This window comes from Chrysochloris asiatica, unplaced genomic scaffold, assembly GCF_000296735.1.
Source record: "Chrysochloris asiatica unplaced genomic scaffold, ChrAsi1.0 scaffold00339, whole genome shotgun sequence".
Lineage (NCBI taxonomy): Eukaryota > Metazoa > Chordata > Mammalia > Afrosoricida > Chrysochloridae > Chrysochloris > Chrysochloris asiatica.
Window position 1 is genome coordinate 1,963,124 of NW_006408857.1, and position 5,469 is coordinate 1,968,592.

The window sequence follows — 5,469 nt, forward strand, 5'->3', positions numbered from 1 at the left end:
CATCAATGGGCTCAAGCGTGGCAACAATTGTGAGGTTGGTCCACGACTGGACAGTGTTTCATTCTGTTGTGCATAGGGTCGCTATGAGTTGGTACTGACTCGATGGCACCTAACAACAACAACAAACTCCCTCCATTGGAGTCCTGGTTTGGTGCTGTGGATTAATGTGCTGTACTGCAAGGCCGGTTTGAACTGCAAGGTTGGCGGTTCAAGCTTACCAGCTGCTCCTCAGAAACCCTATCCAGGGTCACTATGAGTCGGAACCAACTTGACAACTCTTAACAACAGCAGCAACACCCCCCATTAAAAAAGCTCCCCACATATTATCTTCAGAATGAATTGTTTCTCTGTGTTTTTATGGCTTGATACTTGAACTTCTATTAAATAGATTGATTTGATTTGATAACCCAGTCTCTTTATTGAGACACTAGCATAGTATTTGGACTCCTGGCATGGCGCTGTAGGATCAGCATTAGATTAAGACCCCACCAGTTGCTCCTCAGAAACCCTATACAGGGTTGTTATGAGTTGGAACTGACTCAATGGCATTTAACAACAACAACAAAGCATGGTTTCAATATATGGCTACAATGATCATTATCCTGGGCTAGATCTAGAACTCTGTGGGGCTAGGGGCTGTGATTGATTAGTTGTTGGAATCCCTGAGTGGTACAAACAGTTAAGTGCTTGATCACTAAAGAAAAGGTTGGCAGTTCAAAGCCGCCCAAAGTACCTTAGAAGAAACATCTGGTGATCTTTGTCTAACAAGTCACAGCCTTGAAAGCCATATAGAATGTAGTCCCACTCTGCAACACATGGGTTTGCCATGAGCTGGAACAGACTTGATGGCAGTGACTCTGGTTATCCCTCATATCCAGCACTATGACTGCATACAGAAGGTGCCAGTTGATATCGGTTAGATGAATTACATCTTAGCAAAATACACATTAAGTCACTAGTTGTTAAGTGCCGTCGAGTCAGTTCCAGCTCATAGCAACCCTATAGAGGGTTTCCAAGGAGCAGCTGGTGGGTTTTAACCACTCGCCTTGTGGTGAGTAGTCCAGTGCTTGTCTTACAGTTCTACACCAGGCTTATTTTATAGCCCCGTGTATTATTTGGCTGGAAGGAGACCTCTGGGAGTGTCTTCAGTTTCAAATAAGATTTTCTCAGGGCAATAGTCTTGGTTTCTCTAGTCTCTTACTGTCCATAAGTCTGGTCTTTTAAGGCTGTAGAGAATGTTTTTGATTAAAAAGTTGATATGTATGGTGAACTCTAAGTGCTCCAATCGTCATAACTGGGGGGATCCCAGGTTATGAGATCATCAGAGCTCCAGTAGCATCTTTCTGGGAGCAGCTGCAGTGGTTGGAAGGAGAAAAAGTAGAGTGCTTTATGGAAAACCTCCAGGGACTTTGGCGTATGATGTTTCTGGATCTACAACTCATATTCCCTTCCAGTTCTTTTCACCAAAGTACTTAATGTCCAGAGAGGTAAAGAAACTTATTCTAGGTCATACCAAATGTTGATGATAGGCTAAGAACCCAGACCAACTCTTTTGGCTGAAAACTCAATACTCTCTTATGGATGATGCTGGCTGTGGCTTGTGCCCTCTTTCCTAAACTCATTTGAGAATGTTTGAGCATTATCTCTGAACTGATGGGGGCAGTATCCACCTCTCTCTTCTTTCTACCTCCATCCCTGAACAACAGATGAAGAATGGGTAGGGTGTTGGATTATATTCTACACTGCAGATTTTTCATAATTTTTTGGTTGGATCTCTCCTGATATGGAACTCATGTTGTTTTTGTTGCATATTTGCATTGGTATGTAGTTGAGGGGGCATCAGTACAACTGGCTTCTGTTCTGGTTCTGCTGATTCTCAAATTTCCAGTGGACCTGAAGGTGATTGGACCAGTGGATTTCTAAGGTTTCTAGCAGTTCTCATATCACCACCATTAACAGCACCATGTTACCATAACAAAAAGCTGTAACTGATACTATACAACCCTACACTGTATGTGAGTCCTCGTATGGCACTGTAGGATAATCACTGGACTGCTAACTTCAAGGTTGGCAGTTCAAGCCCACAAGCTGCTCTTGGAAACACTATACAGGGTCATTGTGAGTTGGTACCAACTCGATGATATACACACCAATAACAACACACTGTATGTACTTTTATATTTCACTTTATAGAGAACTACCACTCATCAGTCAATTTTTTGTACTGTGCTGTCTTGCATGTTGCTATGATGCTGGAAGCTAGTAGGGTCTTGGTGTGGTGCTATAGGATAAGGACTAGACTGCTAACCCCAAGGTGGGAGACGGTTGGAGAACAGAAGATGTTGAGATTGTGGCTAATTTGTGGGGAGAAACTGGGCTGTGTATTTCTTCCTGACCAGAACACCCCAACACCCAACTCAGTATGCACCACAAGTGGGCATGTGCTACCCTGCATCCTGGCCTCATTCCTCCTCTCTCTGCCTTTTGTTTCTAATTCTTGTCTTATTGGCCTTTGAAGTCCAGGTCCTGTGCCAGCTCTGATTTGAGATGTTAATGTACCTTTTTAAGAAGGAATACAGTGGGGGGCTATAAGGGTATGAAGTGGCTGGCTTACAAGTTTTCAAGAGTGTGCTTAGTTTCAGAGTGAGGAGGGTAGAGTATAATTCCTATATAAATATATATTTAATATATTTATTAAATAAAATATATAAAATGAAATAGTTTTCCTTTTGTCTAGATGGGTCTGGTGAAAGCGGATAGGGGACATTTTAACACCAAAAGAGGAGAAAGAATATATTCTCAGAGTAGAAGACAATCCTCTTCCAGAAGAGAACTGGTAACCTCACACTGACACACTTGCACATAATGTTGCTGCTTTGTCATTTTGTTACAAACCAGCCAAAACATCATAATGGATTAGTACCTGTGCATGGCCAGTATCAGAGAGCCACAGATGTGACCCAAAGCCAGCTCCCAGTTCTATAGATGCACACTCCATCCAGGCTCTTTCTGTCCTGTGCAGCTCTACCCTCTAGCACCTTGCTGTGATTAGACACCCAATCAGAGTATTGGAGTGGTCCTCCTCCAGATACCTTGCTCACCTGAGGAATTCTGTGCACAAAGAACACCTCAGTCATGGTCTCGGACTCAGGGAGGGCCATCTCTCCAATCACCCTCAGGAGCAGTTTCTGGGGACCACAGTTGGAGTTGGGCATGTGCGGGGGCTGGCTGGACAGCAGGACCAGTGTGTTCCCCAGGATCCCTGAATTGAAGGGATAATATGTCTGTAGTCCGACAGAGATGTTGGGAAGGAGAGTTGGGTCCCCTTTTGCTTCAGCCATACCAAACAGAGGGCCCAGGGCATGAAGGACAAAGCAGAGTTTGAATTTTAGAGGGAATAAAAGACAGAGGGAGTTAGGAGTGGTCACTAGCATTTGAAAGAACCACACAAAAACAGCCCCTGGAGTCTCTACTGAGGATGAGAGTGAATAAGAGATGGGACTGAATCGAGATGTGCATTTATTGAGAGAAGTAGTCCTGGGGGTCACGGGGACTCTGGAATAGACAAGTAGACAGGCAGGCAGAAAGGCTGACCATGTTCCAGAGGCGACAATGTGACACAAAGTGATACACACAGAGACTCACAGACATGCAGAGAGAAGCTGATAGCAAAACAGGCACATCCACAACATTGGGTCCTCAAGCTCAGGGACACCCCTGGCAGAGAAGAGTTCTAGTAAGTGGGACACACAGACTGGGATTAATGACTCAGATTGGGATGGGACAGTCATGCACTTAGATGTGGAAGACACAGGGCTACAGGCAGACACAGACTATATGAAGGGGACAGACACATGGAGAGACAGGCAGCCATGTCACAGGCCAACACAGACTGTATGAAGGGGACAGACACATGGAGAGACAGGCAGCCATGTCACAGGCAGATACAGACTATATGAAGGGGACAGACACATGGAGAGACAGGCAGCCATATCACAGGCAGACACAGACTATATGAAGGGGGCAGACACATGGAGAGATAGGTAGCCATATCACAGGCAGACACAGACTATATGAAGGAGGCAGACACATGGAGAGACAGGCAGCCATGTCACAGGCAGACACAGACTGTATGAAGGGGACAGACACATGGAGAGATAGGTAGCCATATCACAGGCAGACACAGACTATATGAAGGGGACAGACACATGGAGAGAAAGGCAGCCATATCATAGGCAGACACAGACTATATGAAGGGGACAGACACATGGAGAGACAGGCAGCCATGTCACAGGCAGACGCAGCTGGACACAGAGAAATATATGCAAAGACAACAGACAGCTAGGAGTATGTACCTGTTCTAGAATGCATTTGACAAAGACCCTAAAGGAGTAGGATGGGGTGGGAGTCTTGTCTACATCCTTCCTGGGCATCTTTCTTGATTGATTAAGCCAGATTCAAAGACTAAAAGCTCTTTGGGAAAAGTTGGATGACAAGGTGGACCTGGGGCTGCCTTCTCCTGGGCCCCATTCATGGATCCCACCACCGCTCTAGCGGCCAAGATTCTGTGCAGGAGAGCCAGCAAAGGCAGTTGTTTTGAGCCTGTGACCACGGATCCTCTCTAGGGTTGAACTGCCTGGGGTGAGTACGTTTGGTGTCATGTCCACAGCGGCATATGAAGGGGGAGATTGACCTTCAAGTTCAGTTTGAAACTGCTGTTTCCAGTACTTCCCTGAATTCTGACACTGGGTCATTCACCTCCTCTTTCTTAGCTCTCTTCCGTGAAAGGTGGTTTACAGCTTTAACAGCCAAACCATTCCACAGCACAACACATGGATGCTCAATGCATAAAAGCACCTGGGGATGCCCTGTATGAGGTGGGGCTCAGAATTTTGTCTATTGGTTATTCTCCTGGTCCCTCTTGAGCCCCTTCACAGACTCCCTCACCTAGAGACTCCAGTTTGATGCTGTTGTTTAATTGATTCTAAGGTTCCTTCCTGGCGTGACCCAGTAGGACGAGCACTGGACTGCTAATCAAAAGGTTGGCAGTTCAAACCTACCAGCTGCTCTTCCAAAACCCTATATAGTGTTGCTATGAGTTGGAACCAACCCGACGTCACACAATAACATCAACAAGGGCTCCTTCCAAGGCTGACTTTAATTTCCAGTTGAGTATAAGCAGGTGGCTATTCCAATAGCCATAACTCTTGGCTCTTGGGCTGTAGAGAGGCAGGTGGTGGGGGCAGAGTTCCAGATTCAGGCTAGAAGGGGAACCACCGGGCTTGTCTCCTCTGCACTGGGAGAGCCTGGGAACTCCTGAGCAGGCAGGGAACATGGATCTGCTGAGAGAGCCAATGGGACTTTCATTTGTGTGAAACTGGCCCTGGAAGAGTGAGGCTTGTTTCTTTGGGGTCCTGGTGGGCACCGTACCAGAGAGCAGGTGAGAGGAGGGCTGGTACAGAGACCTCA